This window comes from Phascolarctos cinereus, unplaced genomic scaffold (assembly GCF_003287225.1).
Source record: "Phascolarctos cinereus isolate Bilbo 61053 unplaced genomic scaffold, phaCin_HiC Scaffold_2;HRSCAF=192, whole genome shotgun sequence".
In the NCBI taxonomy this organism is placed as follows: domain Eukaryota; kingdom Metazoa; phylum Chordata; class Mammalia; order Diprotodontia; family Phascolarctidae; genus Phascolarctos; species Phascolarctos cinereus.
The window spans coordinates 384,749,708-384,767,142 of NW_027555625.1; the positions used below are offsets into that span (position 1 = coordinate 384,749,708).

A 17,435-nucleotide genomic window follows, 5' to 3' on the forward strand; every position below is an offset into this window, starting at 1 on the left:
AAACCCTGTGAAATGAGCATCCATTAGCTGCATCTTACAGATGAGAAACTGATACTTAACAGTAGTTAAGTGATTCGCCCAAGTTAACACCACTAGTGTGGAGCCAGGACTGGACTCCAGGCCTCCTGACTGCCAATTCAGTCACCTAACTCATAGGGCTGTTCTGAAAAAGTCACTCGGTAAACTACTACTAGTCCTCAGGATCTTTTCATTACACCTAAGGTTGACTAGGCATAGGTAGAGGGGTTAGATAGTTTTGTCAATTTAGTTTATCCTCGGTTCTAAGGAGGTGCTTAAGAAACAGGAAATGGTCCTTTTAATAGACTCATAGATTATTAGAGCTCAGAGAAATTTTAAGAGATCATCTAGCCCAAACCCTTGATTTTGCAAATGAGGAAAGGGACCTGCCCAATACCACCAAACTAGTTAGCAGCCAATCTGGGACTCAAATCCAGGTCTCCTAACTGTTGGTACTTTTGCATGTGGCTTCCTTTTTGGCCCTGTCTTTCTTGCCTTTGGGACATGAAGCCTGAGCCTCCAAATTTACAAGCTGCCAACAGCTGGTGATATGCTGGTGCTGTATTCCAGTTCATGTATAAATAGCATGCAGCTAGGAAAGTAATACGGAAGATGGCTTAATGTCAGCCTAAGGCCTATAAAGCTTAGGAAGAAAGAAGGCAGATAAGACAATAGCTCTTATGGAGGGTAATCCTGTTCTTTCTGGGAGGGCATGTGAGAGGAAAGTGCCTTTATCACTGTCTTCCATCATTCTGTTTACACTCACTGGTATGCAGAACTCGGTGAAGGCTTCCATGTGAAACACAGGAGGAGATGGGGTAGTTTCTCACATCATTTCCTTTATCACTTATGTCTTTCTTCCCAGTCTCCTTCAAGGTGGTGGTTGCTACAATGAAGAATCTCACTTAGCATCACAAACCATTCATTTTTAGAATAGGTTCAAATCAATTTTATCAATTTTAGATAGGTTCAAAATATAGCTCCTAGTAAATGTAGCAAATGGAACCCCCAGAAAAGCTTCTTTACCTTTAAGGTTTTCTGTGAATCCACATTTTCTCAAAAAACATAGCTTACAAGCCTCTCTGGATAAGTATAATCTTACTAGTTAGAGGATTAATTCAAAGTAAAAACATTTAATGAAATAGCAAGAATAGAACACTTCCCCCATAAAATCTGGAGCACTTTCTCCCACAAATATATACGCCATCAAAGGAAATGTAACACACTCTTCCTCAATTGGAAAGTAGAACGTATGTGACCAGGTTCACACATGTAGAGAACAAGTGTAGCTAGGTACATGTGTGAAGGGTTATGTATATCGTGAACACATGTTGCCAACTAGGTAACTCATGCCTCCAATGCTACAGGGATCCCAGGTCTTTGGGGTCTACTCCTGGCTCGTAGTGCGGCACTGCAGTCTCTGACAGGTGTCCATCCAGGTATTGCTTCTTGCCTGTGCTCTATAGTACTTTGCTGGTCCTGTATGGCTTTAGTTGTTCCAGCATTAACATGTCCGGTATTCAAACAGTGAAAATCTTAAGCTGTTTTTCTCAGCACAAGCTGAGTCTATCAATTCTAAAAGCTTTGAGTGTGATGACCATTTTTTCTCTCTAGTTTTCCAGGTGCTAAGCTCTTTCATAACATAGAACAGCCATCCATCTGAGTGCCTTCAGGCATAGTCTGTCTTCAGTCTTCCTTTCTTGAAGAGGGTACAGGGGTAGAGGTTGGGAGGGGTAGTTCTTTCAGGGTTCAGCAAATTTTTGTTGTATTTAAATTTTGTTGTATTTAAAAATGTAAAAATCATTTTTGTTTGCCTATAAAAACAGGCCTTAGATAGTTTGCTCACCCCTGCTCTGTTTGATTTAGGGTTAGAGAAAGTCCTTGTAACTCCAGCTTAACTTCTTATTGGCAATCTGCACCCCTTTGGAATCATTTCAGGGGTCTACCCTTTCTACTGGCAAAAAGATCTGAGCCACTCTACTAGAGAGGTCTGTTCTTCGTAATATTGTGAAAGGAGTCTTGGATTTGAAAATACCTGGTTTTGAAATGTAGTTTTTCTATTTACTACCTATGTAACCAAACACATTCAAATTATCGGTAAAACACTTTGGATTTTGGATGCCACTTTTTCTTAGAACATACAATGAGAGAAAGGCAGAAGTGCTTCTAAAGAATACTGAAAGACAGACCTACTTACTGTTCTCTCCATATTTCATCCAAACTTCTGCTGGACAGAGGTAGCAATTTCTCTTCCTCCTCTTCCAAACATGGAGACAACTTCTTATACTGGAAAGAGAACTGAGCACTGGACTTAGATTCAGGGGACCTGGTGGATTCACACACTAGTTCATCATTATTGTTCATATGACCTTAGGTAGGTTGTTTAGTTTTTCTGAGTCTGTTCTCTTTCTTCTCTGTAAAATGGAAGAGTTGGACTGACTCACTGCTAAGGTCATTCTGACTCTAAAGGTGTATGTTTCTGATAAATAATTGCAATTGTATATTGCATTATAGTTCTAAAACTATGTAATACATTAGACATCTCATTTGATTTTCAGGAACATTCCTACCAGATGGTGAGTTCAGGAAACTTGAGGTTTGGGTCTTGTCCAAGATTAATTGGTAGGAGAACCTAATTCTCTCTCTCCTCTGTATCTAAATATATCCTTTATATCTACATCTATATCTTCTTTATAGCTATACTCACTCACTTTATCTGCCTGTTTCCAGCATTCTTTCTTTTTCCCCAAGCTGTCTTTTCCTTTTGATGTTTCTTTGAATTCCCAGTGTTTAGCACAGTGCCTTTCACATAGTAGGTGTAAATGCTTATTGACTTATCTGATCTTCATGGTAAACTTTTCGTTGTTTTTGGTTGGGCTTCTTTTAAGAGTGAAATTGCTTTGAAGCTCTGTGCCTAGAAGTACAGAGACAGTCAAAATAATACGTGGACTTTTAAAAAAATCAAGTCATTAAACTTCTGTCTCTAAACAAAGCTCGAGAAGGAAGAGGCCATCTTCATTAATGGCTGGTTGGTCCTTCACCAAGATACATTTTTATTAACTTGATCATCTGCCAAACGTTATCTCTTCTGGGGGAACTCTGTGCTTTATATATCAAAAGTATGCATTGGGGCCCTTGGCCAGTTGGGAGTGATGAGTGAAGTTGGTAATAGGACAAGGCTGCTGAGAAACCTCAAAGCGCTATAGAAATGCTCTTACTATTGTGGATTTGCGGATGGCCAAAGGAATGGTGGAGGAGAGAAAAAGGGGGGGGAGGGAGAGAGAGTGTGAGTGTTGGGGGGGGAGAGAGAGAGGGGGGAGAGAGAGGGAGGGAGGAAGGGAGGGAGAGGAGAGAGGGAGAGAGGGAGAGAGGGGAGAGGGAGAGGGGAGAGGAGGGGGAGGGGGAGGGGGAGGGGGAGGGGGGAGAGAGTGTGTGAGTGCGCGCGTGCGCGCCTCGCGCAGGCGCACAAATTCGAGGGGTGGGGCGGGGATCAGGTGGTCCGCAGCGATGCGTCCCGCAGAGCTAGACTCAGGGTGCCCAGGGGCCCGAAGGGCACGGCGACTGGGAGAGGATTCTGAGGGTTCTCGAGCACCCAATCCACGCAACTAGGGCTTCTGCCACTGCCCCAGGCCCTTCTACGGCTCTTTATACCCTTGGAGGGGCCGTCCCGCCTTCTCCCTCACCGTCAGAAGAGCCCAGGCCTGGGACGGACTCGAGCACCAACCCCACAGCGTCATCGCCTTCCAGAGCTCTAGAGAACCTGGCACTACCTACCCCGTCCTCCACGCCCCATCCCGGTGTCAATCATCGGCTACTTGAACCCCAATTGGTTCTGAAGGAGCCATGGTACCCCCCCCCTTGTCCCCGCCCCTTGATGTTCAGGGTTTCCTACGCCGAAATACACGGGTCCCACATTTCGGAGCAACCGCTCCTGCACGGAAAACACTCTCCGCCCCAGGGAGACGTTTCACCTAACAAGGGAAGGTTTATGAACCTATTGGCTAAGAAGACTGTCGATGAGTCTCATCCCACCTTCGTTTCCACTCTGTGCCTCAGCTACTGGTTATTATTAGTGTCAATCCGTTACTGGGGAAACCACCTCCTCCTAGTGTCACAGGTTACTCCTCACGTCAATCAATAGCTGTACCGCCTTCCTCGAGCTACGTCCAATTGACACTCGTAGGTAATTGAGGGCGAGCTTCCGATTGGCTATTGCTTCGAACGACCCGGCAGCAACAGGGTAGGCTGAGCCCTGGTATATGTACCGGCGGCTGAGCACGCGTGTGTGCGGACGCCGTTGCGTGAGAGAGTTTTGCTACCCGGCCTGCTTCGGAGTGAAGACTCTTCCTCTCCCGCTCAGCCTTGCAGGTAGGTGGGGGAAGGCTGTTGAGGACAGAGGAGGGGATGAGCGAGACGATTTTCACTTGGAGCCTTGCTGCTGCCCACAAAAAGAAAAAAAAAAGGAAAAGGAGAAAAATAGCGCTGCGAGGGAGCAGCGCCGCGAGCGCCGCCGCGAGGCGCTTCCTCCTCTCCCAGCGTCCCTCCTCCTCTTCCTCCACTTCATTCCAACGGCCACGAGCGCGCGACCCTCCTCCCTCCCCCGCCCGCCCCGCTGTTCGCAGCGCCCGGAGCCCAGTGCGCGTCGCTTCTCTGCTCGCGCTCGGAGCCCCCATCACTTCTCCGCGGGACCCGTGCGGCCTTTTCCGGCACCTGCACCACGGGCTTGCCCCTTGGCCTTGGCTTTCCTGGGCCCCAGGGAGAGCAGGGGAGGGAGCGAATACGTGTGAGAGTGTGGGAAGGGCTGGAATGCCGGGATTTCCCGACCTTGGGCGGGAAAGCGGGGAGCTTCCTCCTAGAGGGTCCGTTGTCGGTTGCCCCGCGGTCCCTTCCCCGGGGCCTCCGCGGGGAGCGTGGCTCTAAGATGGGTGCTGAGCAGCGCCGCTTCCGGAGGGGTGGCAGCGGCCCCTTCCCCGCCGGGCCGGCGGCGCCGCGGGAGTTACTTCCTCTCCTCACGTGTGCCGAAGGAAAAAGCGCCGGCCGGAGCTGGAGGCCTCCGGCCCGCGCCTCCTGCGGCAGAGGCCGCCGAGAAGAGGCCTCCGGCCGCTGGAGCTGCGAGCTGCAACCGGTGCCATCGGGAGCGGGCTCGGCGGGGACCCGGGCGAAGAGCTCATTGTAGCGGAGGGAATTCGGGACGGAGCGCAGCTCCGTTAGTTTTCAGATGCAGAGTCGGCGTGGTGGGGAGGAAAGAGCCCTGGATCCGGCGGAGCCTTTGTATTTAGAACTGTTGGAGACTTGAGGGATTTCTCCAAAAAATCTTCATTTTACTCCGTAGCCCTCGATTTCCAAAGTTACAGTGACGTTGGGGGAAGAGGGGCAAACACCGGCTTCTGCTACTTACCACCCACATAAACGTGGGCAGGCCAAGCAACCTCGCTGGGTCTCAAATTTCCTCATCTGTAAAATGAGGGGGTTGAATGAACTAGATGAGATACAAGGTGTTTTCTGGGGAGGAAGAGCTGTTCAGCTGGAGGAAAGTGGGAAGGGAAATGTGTTAGGGAGAATTTCAGAAAATAAAACCTAGAACTTTCGAATATATAGCTCTTAGCAACTTGAAAATTAACCTTATCTTAATTTATGTCCAGCTAAATATGTTATGGAGATAACTTTGTAAAATCGGTACTGGTGTACAAATAAAAAACAATTCTTGAATGCAAAACCTGATTGTTGGATTAGAAATTCTTTTGTGTGTTTTTCTTTCAGAATCCATGAATAATCTGGTTAAGGGGAAAGCTTTTTTTTTATACAAAGACCATTTCAGCTAGCATCTTAAGAGTTTGTGTGGAAGCCAGCACCTACTGAAATTAATATTCTATTGGATATTCTTCTTAAAACTTGTCTTGAAAATAACCCTGTAATGTAGCTAGCACAAATATTCTGTGTCTTGTTTGGAAAGAACTGTTAAAGTATACATTTCGCAGTACATTTTTGGCCGAAAATGTAAAACTTCAGATTTTTTCAAAACAAATCGAAAGTATAATACATGTGAATAAAACTAACATGTTCACTAGAAAAAATATTTGTACATAGCTACTCAAGTTCATTCTTTCCTTATTTTTGACTTTGTAGAGCAGGTATTCTTAAACCTGAGGTGGGGTAATTTGGTTATGATGGCTTTAATAACTATTTCAGTACAGTTGTTTCCTTTGTAATCCCTGTATTTTATGCATTTAAAAACATTCTGAGAAAAGCCCATGGACTTCCCCAGACTGCCAAAGGGAATTCGAGACACAATTTAATAAACTCTGGTTTAGAGGGATTGGCTTTTAGGAAGTAAAGATAGTACTGTCAGGTTTATACTGAAGTTCATATTATGCTAAACACATTGATTTAGCACAAAGATGCTCAGTTTGCTCAGCATATCTGAATTAATTTCAAATTGCTACATTAGAAAAAAGGTGCTTTAGGTTAACAAATGACTTAGTTTCAGGTCTGAGTTAATTAACATAAGTTGTAGCATCCCTTTTTTTATTTATACCTATCTCTATTATGTATGTCCAATTGTCAACTCCTTTTTCCCACCCCTTACGATATAAACTATTTGAGGGCAGGGATTATATCTACATCCCTAGTACATAATTCAGTACATTGCACTGGGTACTTAGAACATATTGGAATATTAATAGAAGTAAACTTAGCAGCCTGGAGATATTTGTACATATTCCTGTTATTGGCCCAGGAAAATGGCTTATCTGCTGGATAACTGAACCTTTATTTTACAGTCTTCAAGTAATAACTTGTCAGTAGTCAAATTTTCTTAAACATGTAGTAATAGGAAGTCTTTGGATTAAACGTTGTTTAGTGCACATTCGACAAATTATGTTTACCTGGGAGAAAGCCCAACATAATGTAGATTTGGTATGCAGAGTCTTGGAGAATTATTATCTTTTCTGTGATACATGAATTGTGACTTTCAACATTTTAAGGATTTCTCTCAATTTAAGAAAAAGCATCAACTTTGCAGCCAAGAGATACTCTATTTTCTGCATAAGCAACAGGTTTAAGAAAAAGGGAGGGAGGGTTAAGTTTTACAGAAAGACTGTATAAAACTTCTTGGGAGTTTGATTTAATAGGTCAAAACTAGTGATTGTTCTACGTTGAATTCATACTCTGTTGGGCTGGCAGCTCTCTTAGGGAGCTCTAGGAAGATTTGATAACGTTCTGTTTATGACCTCCTTTTGGCCAACTTCTTTAACAGTGTAAGGGTGTTTTCCTTTATTAACCACTGCTTCAAATCAATGGACTTAAAGGATTTGCCAATCTTAGATTGGTTTTTGAGCGTGAAGAAAAGTGAAGCTAAGGTGGTTGGATTTTAATCTAAAACTCAAGGTTTGTGATAAAAACCCCAAGGTTTCTCTTTTGTTTATTGAAAGTGCATCGTCTTCCCATATGAGTTTACTGTTAATTAGACGTAACATTTATTTGGTTGCTACATTTTTTTTTCCCCAGTCTCATTTTGGTGAATTCATTTTCTTGATATTGGAATGCTTTCAGGGCTTCATTGAAAACAGAAGCCTTGACTTTATCTAAAATTTTGTTTTGCAGTCTTGCTGGTAGTTAGGAAAGTATGAAGCTATCTAATTTTATCTTACCATTCAACCATGAACTAGTGAGAAAAATCTGTGGATTGAGTCCTTCCCAGAAGTTACTAAATTTTGATTTTTTTTTCTAGCCATAAAAATTGCAGTAACACCATATTCAGTGTTTCTGTTGAAGTGTATTTTTTTTTAAAGTAACTTATGCTTACTCATGGTATTCCACCTATCATTGGGATGTATAGTAATGGTTCATCTATACAACAGAGCCATAGCAGTTGTGATGTGACCGTGTGATAGAGCCAATGTCACAGGTGGCAATTGAACCTGGGACAGCTGAAGCTTTCTGATTCTAAGTTCAATACTTATTCATTACACCATGCTGCCTTTCCATATGCATGTATGCAGAGTGAAATTTGATAGTGATAATAATTTGCCATGGATATTACATGAAGAACAAAAAAGTTTTAAAATTGTAGTTTTATCATTTCTGAAGACTCATTAAAACTCTTCAGAGGTGAAAGAGACACACTCCTTGCTTTACAGATGAGAGAAAAAGAGGCCCTGAGAGAGTAACCTTGAGTAGTTTGCTAGGTCAATCAGATATCCAGTAACCCCACTGTTTCTCTGTTGCTCTAGCTTAGTATTTCTGCCATGCCACATTGCTTCTTCCTTTATACCTGTTGAATTAGCTTAGAGTACCAGAAAAAGCAAGACATTAAAAAGTAGATCCTAATGATGTTGCAAGGGAGAAAATCTGGCATCTTGGGATACTTTTTTAGTCATATTCTGTTTTGCATTCTAAATCAACTTACTTGAAAATGTGAAAACTTTGTGGTGCAGTTCTTACAAGGTACAAAGAGCTTTAATATTAATTTGAGCTTTATAACTAAGGTAGGCAGCAGAGTCAGTGTAATTAATTTCATTTTCCAGAGAAAGATGATTACTGGGGTTATGATCAATGTTTCTTGAATCCTTTGCTAGTGATTACCAGCATTTTGTAATTTTTAAAAATTGCTGCGCCAGATTCTTTAAAAGATGTTTAAACACAAACCCAAGGTTTTCTTAACTGAAGTTTCATTCTGATCATGAAGAACTTCAGATATTGAGGCTGGAAATCAGCATGCTTCAATTTTTATATGAATTTCTGTTTCCTGAGGCAAATTCATTTTGTTTTTTGCTTTTTTTTTTTGCTTTTTTTTTTGTGGTGAGGCAATTAGGGTTATGTGACTTGCCCAGGGTCACACAGCTACTAAGTGTCAAGTATCCGAGGCCAGATTTGAACTCAGGTCCTCCTGACTCCAAGGCGGTAGCTCTATGCACTGCACTGCCTAGCCCTCAGGTAAATTCATAAATAAACTAGGGAAATCAAAACAGTTTTAGACTTTTTCAGCCACAAACCAGTTTTCATCTAGAGTATGAAAAGTGGAAAGCTGGTCTTAAAGATTCTGTTTGATGTGCATGCCCATAAAGGATGAGGAGAGGCAAAGCTGCTTTTTTAAAAAAAATTTTAAAGAAATAGCTGACAATAATTTGATAGGTCTGTGGTTCCCAAGCACAGTTGGGAATTGATGCAGTTATAGTATTCCCACTTTCAAGCCCTTTCTGTCAGGAAAAAAGGAGATGGAAATGGCAAGTGTGTAGGTATAAAGAGAGCATTTAAAAGTGGGTTAAAATGAAGCAGATCTGCTCAAATGCAGTGTCAGTAATGCTAATTACTGTGTTTGATGCTGTGTTGTGGTTTGAATCATTTGAGTCGTCAAGTTGTCTCTCTGCCGCCTCCCCCCCCCCCTTTTTTCTTTAGTAAGTTTCCACCGCAACTTAGAGACCATGTCTAAAACAGAGTGTTAGAGCTGAAGGAGTCTTCAGGTCACAGAAAACACCATGTTATTATTACTCAATGCCTTATCTTTGCAATTTAGAAACTTGTTGAGTACAGTTTAATGGTAATATGTAGCAAATGATTATCTTATTGGAGTCATCATTGTCATTGAGGCTTTTTAAGATAACATTTTTAATTTTTGAGGATAATATATATGTACTTAGAAGTGCAGTTTTCCTGGAAAGTGCACAGGTCATTTTGTCCTTTCATTTTTTGTAAAAAGAGGTGGCTGAACTAATCAGTGCTTCCTACCTTTTTTTATTCAGTGAATCCTTTTTAATAAAAAATGTGTTATGAACCCTTTGGGTAATTTAATATGTAACTCATGATATTCTTTTAAATCTACTAAGTGCTTACAATAACTGCAAAGGTAGATTTTTGTTCCCAAAAGTTCCAAATAAAAATTTACATTATATAATTGCAAAATAAACTATAAAATTTTATTTTATCTATAATTAGGAAAACTTCAAATATGAAATTACAAAACTAATTTAAAATTATTTTATGTGTAAGAATTGAAGTAATCCAATCCTTATATACTTATATTGTGACTTCATATTAAATTTATTTTACAAATTATGTCAAATGATATTTTTAATGCAATATGTTAAAATTTGGAAGGTGTTTAATGTAAACTTAATTTCTGTGTTGGGATTTTTATTTGAATACAGTTTCAGTATTTGCTCCAATACCAAATATAGTCTTAAGTCTGCCTTTGCATCAAGTTTATTTCTGTATTTTTATCTAAAACGGGAATAAGGTGAAAATGCTCACTCACACAAGTATGTGATGGAAATGGTAGAATTTTACAGGCGCTTCCTGAGAAATCATTTATTTTTAGCCCCCTAACCAATTTACAAAAAGAAGGCATGATATAAAGTATTTACTATTCCACTGGTTAATGACAAGTGCATTCTGTAGTAGATGTGCAATGTTCAGTTGTATATGTTACTTCATTTTTAACAATGTTACATGTAAAGTAACCCTTAGTAACGAAAAAATCTCTTCAAATGTGGCTTTCTAAGCTCATGGAAATTTCTGTCAATGAATGACTGAGAAGTGTTGCTAAACAGTTCATTTTGAAAATCTGCCAGAAAATAGTCTTAATACTGCAACGAGAAGCAATGTAAGGTTTTGTCTCTGTAAAAGTTTGTGGCGGTTTCAAGATGGCTGGTAACACACATGCCCCCAATCATAGTTTTCAAAATAGGTTGTTATTTGTGCTACCGAAACGTAAAGTTAGGAACATCTTGGTCATGTGATAGCTGACGAGGTACAATTACAGGCTAATTGAAACGAAGGGACTGCTCTGGCGATTTATAGAGTGCACAGATGGGGTATGCGTGTGCATTTGACCATCACCACTGTATAGAACACTGAGAGCATGCATACGTTTGATTATCTTATTTGCACTCATGTCAAACCCTTATTTGTGGCAGTTTTTTAAAATTCAATTTTGTTTTGGTTCCAAATTCCCTCACTTTATCTCCGCTTTTCCCAGTCTTTGAGAAAGCAAGAAAAATAAAACACGTCACAAATACATAGAGATATGCAAATCGGATTTCTGCCTCAGCTGTGTTTGTAGCATTTTGGAAACAATTTGATGATAATTAGAAAGTGCAAGAACATGTACTTACTTAGAAGTAATCAATTACAAAATTGTTGTGGGCGTGATCATGATACTTTTGAATTGCTGCAGAAACAAACCTGTGCTTCACATATGCAAGTGCTTGTCACTGAGTAAAAATATATTTATAACATATGGATAATTATTTACTACTTAGGTACCTTGGACCAACATCACAAATATCCCCACAAATCCCTAACAAGGAACCACTGGGCTAGATATGACAGCTGAGTTATGTCAGTCTATAACTTGAGTCAGGAGACGTAGGACTCAAACTAGTTGCTTTATAACGATGGGTATTATCCTTGCCCTGAAGTTGCCTCATTTGTAAAATGAAGGAAGGCGATTTAGATCTTTTTCATCTTGTCACAAAATTCCATAAGAAATAAAATAACCAGCATCAATTTAGGTGAAGATCTAGTAGAATATGAAACTGTTTATAGGTGCCTAATGTTCTAGTTTCTAGAAGGTTATAAATATATGCTATGTATTTATAGTATTTGTAGGTGTTTAAGATTATCTCAGTGTATCACTATTAGTTTTTGGCAAAGTGATGGCTCCAATTTCTTCCTAGTTAAAAAGAGACTATCACAGAAGTATTTTGGTGGTAAGAGCTGTTTCCAACTCGGTATTGAATGGTTTAAAATATATTTTACTTCTTGAGCTATACAAAAAAAGCAAAATCAAATTTTGAAAGGTACCAGGTGATATGGTGGAAAGTGCATTGGACTGGGAGTAGTCATAAGGCTTAGGTTTATTTGCCTTGAATCTACAACCCACCTGTTTGACCTTAGAAAGTTATTTTTGCCTCTTTCTTCCTCAGTTTTGGTTAAATGGAGGTAGAAAAGTGAAAGTCCCTATGAACTCTTTAGACCTATAGTTAAGTAAAGTGGAATGATAGTGATACATGCACTTTGAATCACATAAGAGTATCTTAAATTGCCATTAAGAATCGTTATAGCTCTTTATGGAGATTGTTGGGGGAGACTCACTCCTTAATAGATAGGGACATAGACTAGTGGAAAAATAACTAATCATGGAAACCCTTTTTGTATATTGAAAAGATTTGAGTTAGCCCATATATTATAAATATAATGCATACAATTAGGAGAACTGTGAAACTCAACAGAGTTTTTAGTATCATTCTATAGGATCAGAACTGGAAGACATATCATCTGGTCTGACCCTCTCATTTTTGTATATGAAAAAAATGAGCTCAAAATAGCGCAAATTGTTAATATCAGAGCTGGAATATTAACCTCAGGTCTTCTTACTGGAAGTTCTATGTTCTTTTGCACTGTACTACATAACCTAGTAGGTTAACCAGAACAATAATAGATTTGTTAGTTTCCACTATTATGATACATACCTAGAATGTTCTTAAACCTAGTGGGTTTTACTCTGAGTCTCAATTGTGTTGGGAAATTTTACTCAGAATCTTGGTGTATAATGTTATTTATGGAAATGGTTGATTTGAAAAGTGGGAGGGGGTTATAGTGAATAATGATTAGGTTGCCAAGTTTTTGTAATTCTGTTTGTCTTCAAGGGACTTAGAATTTTCCTTATTTGTGTTAATGCTTTGTTTTCATATCACATTTGTTTCTGAATATATCCCTCTCTTCTTCTGCCCAGTGAGCCATCTTTTATAAACAAAGGTTAAAAAAAGGGGAAAAAGTTTTAGTGAAGCTAAGCGATACATTTGCCTATCTGATAAAATAAGTGGCATTCTACATGCATAGTATACTTCTGCAATGAAGAGGAGGTGAATTTTCTTTCCAAATCTTTTCTTTTTAAAGCATGTTGACAGCAAAGTAGGTTGGTGTTTCTTTTACATGACGACATTTTTCTGTATATAACCTCTCCCTACATTTCTCTGTGAATGCTTTTTTGTAGCATAATTAAGCAAAACCATCTAACCATGACTGTGTGACCACGTGTGAAACTGTATTGCCCTATTATCTGCTGAAAGGAGGGAAGTTAAGTGTTTTTTAATTGGGGAAAGTTGCATTTCATGGATCTGCAAGAGTGATTTCTGTTGGGAGAAGGGAAAGCTTCCTGTCATTTGGAGTATTTTTTAAAATGTAGGAGCTAATTTCAGGGCAGTTATGGTTATTTAAAGTGAATATCCAACATGTAAATAAGTTAAACTGATGATAGAATAAAAGTAGTGAAAGAAAGCTCTGGAACTAAGTTTTCTAATTTTTTTTAAATAGAGGAACTGTTTTTACAGGTCATCAAAAAAAAAAAGCTGACTCTTTACTATTTAACTTAATTACTTACTAAATACTGAGTTCACAACCACAACTGCCATGAATTTAGGTACTAAATTTAGGTGTTTTACAGTATTCCAAATGACTTGAAGCACAGGGTAGTGGTGGGATAAGACATGTATTGGATTCGTTTACAAAAGTTAGGACGTAAGTGTATGTAAGAAATAATCTACCTAGTCTTTCCTACCAATTTTAAATTTGGATCCCCAAGTCCTTGAAATGTACATTCTATCTTTTGTTAATCTATGACATTGGCAGGTAATGCCTTATTTAGGTACCTTCTTGTTCTTAAGTGACTTTTTTTTTTCTTTGGCAAGGCTATTGGGATTAAGTGACTTACCTAGGATCACACAGCTAGTAAGTGTTTATCAAGTGTCTGGTCTGCAACCAGATTGGAACTCAGGTCCACTTGATTCCAGGGCCGGTGCTCTATCCACTTCGCCACCTAGCTGCCCCTAAGTGACTTTTCTAAATAAGAGATTTTCTATATTTATGGCATTTAACTTATAATAGGGCAATTTGTACTCCTTAGCTTGACTCTAAACTTGACCATTGTGTAAGGGAAGCCTGTGTAAAGGTAGTAATTAATGCTTGAGACCTATGAATTAGTTGTCATGATTCAAGCATTAGAGAGCCTCTAGGCTAATTTATTTAGATACCCTGTGGAATTTTTCCCTATTTAAAGGCCTCCAGATTAGAGCTGCTTTTAGTTTTCTTTACCATTGGTACAATAACATTTCAACTGAGTTCAGAAGTCATGTGACTTAAGGTAATGATTGAATAAAAAAAGTTGGTTGGAATTTGTTCTTTGTGGTTCATCTTTGCACTGTTAAAATCCATGTTGAAAATGGTGCCTCCCAAAGTTTATTTGCCCTCTGATAGTACTAAAATTAGATGGCCTTATTAAAACAAATCTGTCTACTTTTAATTAGCTCTTAGATTAAGGCAGTTCAATTCTAAGTAGAATTGGTGTAATGTACCTTTTGCAATATGGTTTTAATTGTCTTATAGAATTAAGAAATTGGTGAGTATTTATTTTGCAAGGAAGGATGCATATATGTTTTTTCTAAATTTTATCTAGGTGGTGCAGTGAATGGAGTGCTGGGCCTGGAGTCAGGAAGACTGGCTCCTGAGTTCAAATGTGGCCTCAGACACTTACTAGCTGTGTGGCCCTGGGCAAGTCACTTAACTCTGTTTGCCTCTGTTTTCCTGGAAATGGCAAAGCACTTGAGTTTCTTTGACAGGAAAACCCCAAATGGAGACATGAAGAGTTGGACAAGACAGTTTCTGAATTTAGAGTTTTATGGTTTATTTGGTTTGTGACAGGCAGCATAGTACTGTGGAAAGAGTAGTAATTTTGGAATTTAGAGGATGAGGATTCACATTCTATCTCTTCTACCTATACTACCTTTGTGCCTGGGCAAATTACTTCACCTCTCTGGGCCTTAGTTTCCTTACCTGTAAAATGAGAGGGGCTTGGACTTGATGACATCTAAGGTCCCTCTCATTATAAACTTGTGAACCATGAAGATTGACATTATTTCATTTCTAGATAACGAAATACTGGAAAATTAATCATTTGGAATAGTTTTAAAGGCTTTAATGCCTTTTTTTTTTCAGTCAGCCCATCAAAGTAACAGTGATTTTTTTTCACTCTCCTCAACTCCCATTATATTTTGTTAATTTGACCTTAATAAGCCTTAGTAATTTTCCTTATAGTCCTTTCAAAGTAATAATCCTGTCTTGTGATTTTTTTTAAACCTCTGTGTGTCAGAGATAAGAGGATAATCACAAATAGAATCTGATTTCGAATTCATCTTTTGGAGAAAGCCTATAAAAGAACTTTTTTTAACTGTACATGTATCTCTGGGCCAAGCTTCCATCCTTCACAAAGATGACTACAAAAAGTTGGGAAGGGAGGGAGGTAAAGGCTTAGCTTTTTGCCACTTGAAACTAAAGGTTATTTGCTGTGATTTGGTGTAACTTCAGGCTCCTAGAGTCTTTTGTTCTAGAATCTGTTGTTCTTGTTCGGTTTTGGAAACTTTCCTTAGTGTGGTAATGCCACAGGAGGGTAGTTTACAGTGCAGTGGAAGAATATGAAATTCCATATCATATTGCTGGAGACCAATTGAAGCTTTTAATATGTGTTTTGAAAGACAAGTCTTTTTTTCATTTTTAAAATTTTTGCAGTGGTGACACAAAATGACCGAATTTTTAAAAAAATCTGGCCTTTCTAGAAGATGTGGTATTAAAGATATAGCTTGAAATTTTCTTCATATTCTGTTAGGTAGAGAGTGTTCTGGAGTATTAAGTGATAGACATTTAGACCAAAAAAAAAAACAACCTGCATGACCAGTGACATAGAAAGTGCCATAGAGGTCTTTCCTTGTATCCTTGTTCCCTAGTCGTTAGTTTCTCTCTGTCTTCTTTTTCCCCTGTCACTTTAAAACAAATTTATTTTGTATGTATTCTGTGATTGATGAATGTGTTTTATTCCTCTGTAAGCTCCTTGAGGTCTGGAACTGTCTCACTTTTCTATTTGTTTTCCCAGTGCTTTCTGTCAGTGCCTGATACATAGTAGATAACTTCCTAAACACATTGATTGATTGAAGGAAGGAATTTAGATGGCAGAGATGAATGTAACCAGAAATTCTGGCAATTTGTGGTGGTGGTATAAGACATAGATACAAATGATTTGATACAAGTGTATTTAGAGTCCACATGCAAGACACTTCTTACCACACCTTCCTCCCCATTCTGAGTTACGTAAAAATCAGTGTTTCTAGAACCTAACCAGAATTTTTTTTTTCATACTTTGGAACTAGTAACTAGGTTGGTGAGGAGAATTGTGGTGTAGTGGGAAAGAACACTGGTTTTGGAGTTAGGAGGGGAGTTTAAAATCTGTTCTTATTACCTTTGGCCTTGGGAAGGTCACTTCACCTCTTTGGTTTTGTTAAATTTGTAAAATGGGATTGTATATGATGTCTAGTTTTTCCTCTATAGATTTATAAGCTGCTAAAACTTTATGGAATCATCTAGGGCCTTTTAGTCAGTTATTTGGTCTGTTCCTATATCTACTGGCGTTAGTGAGCCAGGTAGGCTGAGCTGTCACTGCTTGATTTGGGACTGGGAGAGAAGGAGAAGGGTGATTTTTCTTTCAACAAAGCTATCCCAGAGGAAGAAAAGATTGTTTTAATTCTTAGCCTGGGATACTTGCTTGTGGCTGAGATAATTGGAAGGAATTTGGCCCTAATGACATTCACTTTTTCCCTCTAATGCGCTCAATTAAGTGTATGGCTCAAGCCCTCAGCCATTTTCACTGACAAAATAGTTTAATATTTTACCTTCTGCTTCCCTTCTAGCTGTCTTTCCTCTCTTTATCATCTCACCTATTGCTTGCAAGTAAACCGAATTGGCACAGATTCAGTTGGCCATTCGTGCATATTAAAAAAATACTTAATGCTATTTACAAGAATGTTACTTTTAGAAGTAGCTACAGTATGTAGCAGTACAACAAAGGGAGTAAACAGGAGAGTGGGTCTCGGTTTCAGGAAAGGGTAGGAGAAAATTGTCATGGCAGTTTCACTAATCACCTTGTTCTTCTGTCTTAAATAGTAGCTGCCCAGCTGGAATTCTGTCCCTGTCTTCCTAGGGCTTGCCCCTCTGCCGCTAGTTATCTACTCAGTTCTGGATGAATTCCATAGGAAGACTCCAGCTGTGATACTCTGCTCTTTCTAACCTCAACATTCTCCTTTTCCCGCCAGTGTCAAAGTTTTCCATCTTCTCTGTCTCCTTTACTTGGCTTGGCTTTTGGCCTTTGTGCCTACAAACTCCTCCCAAGGTTAGGGTCAAAGACCCTGTGGGTAGTTTGCCCTCAAGTAAACTCCAAAATAACCCTAAGACTTCAGAGAACACTGGGAAAGGGGAAGACTGTTCATCATCACCCCCCATCCTCACCCCTTAACCCTTACTGCTACCCCATCCCAGTGCTTTTGTGTCTAAGCCTTTTGGCAGAGCTCCAAAAAGGAGGGTTTGCGTATGCAATC

The 17,435-nt window shown here is 39.5% G+C and overlaps 1 protein-coding gene and 1 long non-coding RNA gene across 3 annotated transcripts in view; one reads left to right on the forward strand and one right to left on the reverse strand.

Annotated features, from left to right (window-relative positions):
• Positions 1-873: 873 nt before the first annotated feature.
• LOC110192843 (uncharacterized) lies at positions 874-3,303 on the reverse strand. Its single transcript, XR_002320277.2, has 2 exons — positions 2,216-3,303; positions 874-904 (listed from the first exon to the last, which is right to left on the reverse strand). It is a non-coding gene; the product is annotated as an uncharacterized LOC110192843 (long non-coding RNA).
• A 968-nt stretch (positions 3,304-4,271) lies between these two features.
• G3BP1 (G3BP stress granule assembly factor 1) overlaps positions 4,272-17,435 on the forward strand; it is a 29,608-nt gene continuing 16,444 nt past the window's right edge. The window contains exon 1 of one of the 2 annotated variants that reach the window (XM_020964240.2): positions 4,272-4,386. The gene's annotated coding sequence lies outside the window, so the exon portion shown is untranslated. The remainder of the gene's footprint in view (positions 4,387-17,435) is intronic. The other variant, XM_020964239.2, reaches the window with a different exon arrangement.